We start from the raw sequence: 1,008 nt of genomic DNA on the forward strand, positions 1-1,008 counted from the left end.
TTTGCCTAAGAAATTAAAATAGGCCCTAGTTCTAGTTTTGTCTGTCATAAACACATTCAAAGATTCTTACAGCAAATCACCCAAAATAAACAAATTCAGCAAAACAAATCCTTTTGCAAATTAATTTTACAAATTCATTATTTACCCACTCAGGTAGCTAACCCTGCAAACCACTGGCTCCATGGAAGGACCTGTCAAGACTTGTACTCTGCTGCAGATATTGCTCACGGAAATCTCACACTTTCACACCCATTCTCTGGTTAGAGGCTCATGTGTGTCTGAAGCTTGGTGGTGTCTTGTCTGCCCATGCATCCAGGCTGTCTGGGTCATTGCTGGGACAGTGTCCTGCATGCTACATGATAAGAGTGGTGTATTGAAGGAAATGGAGACTTTAAAGCTCCCAAGTTATTTGTCAGCTTGGTGTAGGTCACCTGTTCTTACATTGCCGGTATCTTTAGCTTGGTAGTTCTTAGCACTGGTTGCCCATTAGAATCACCTGGGGAGCTTTTTAAACATACCTATAACCAGAATCCACAACAGAACAGTTAACTCCGAATGTCTGGAGATAACATCATGATTCATATAGTAAAAACCATCCAGGTGTTTCCAGTGTTCAACTGTGGTTGAGAGGTGTTTCTCTGTATCAACTACAGTTACACACACCCCCACTCAGTCATTGCGTCCCCTACTGCATCTCTAATTTCATTTTTAATCTTTGTATTACAGAAGGACTTGGTGAAAATGGATTTGCATTCTGGGAGGAGCTTTGTCTTCTAAAGTAATCTCTATTGGTAGAATTGCAGGGGGAAGAGGAAAAATTTTGCAGTCAAATAGCCTCCTGGGCATTACTTGAGGTTAGTTCCCGAAGTTGTCTATCCCTTTAGGCACAGTTTTCCTTCCCTCACTCCAGATGTTTAGGCAGCTCTGAGCTATGACATAGGATAACAGTAATAAGAGTGGCAAGGGGATAAAAGTGTTTCTTCAAGCCATGTACTCAAAATAGTGTCC

The sequence above is a fragment of the Galeopterus variegatus genome, unplaced genomic scaffold, assembly GCF_000696425.1.
Source record: "Galeopterus variegatus unplaced genomic scaffold, G_variegatus-3.0.2 Scaffold4727, whole genome shotgun sequence".
Classification (NCBI taxonomy): domain Eukaryota; kingdom Metazoa; phylum Chordata; class Mammalia; order Dermoptera; family Cynocephalidae; genus Galeopterus; species Galeopterus variegatus.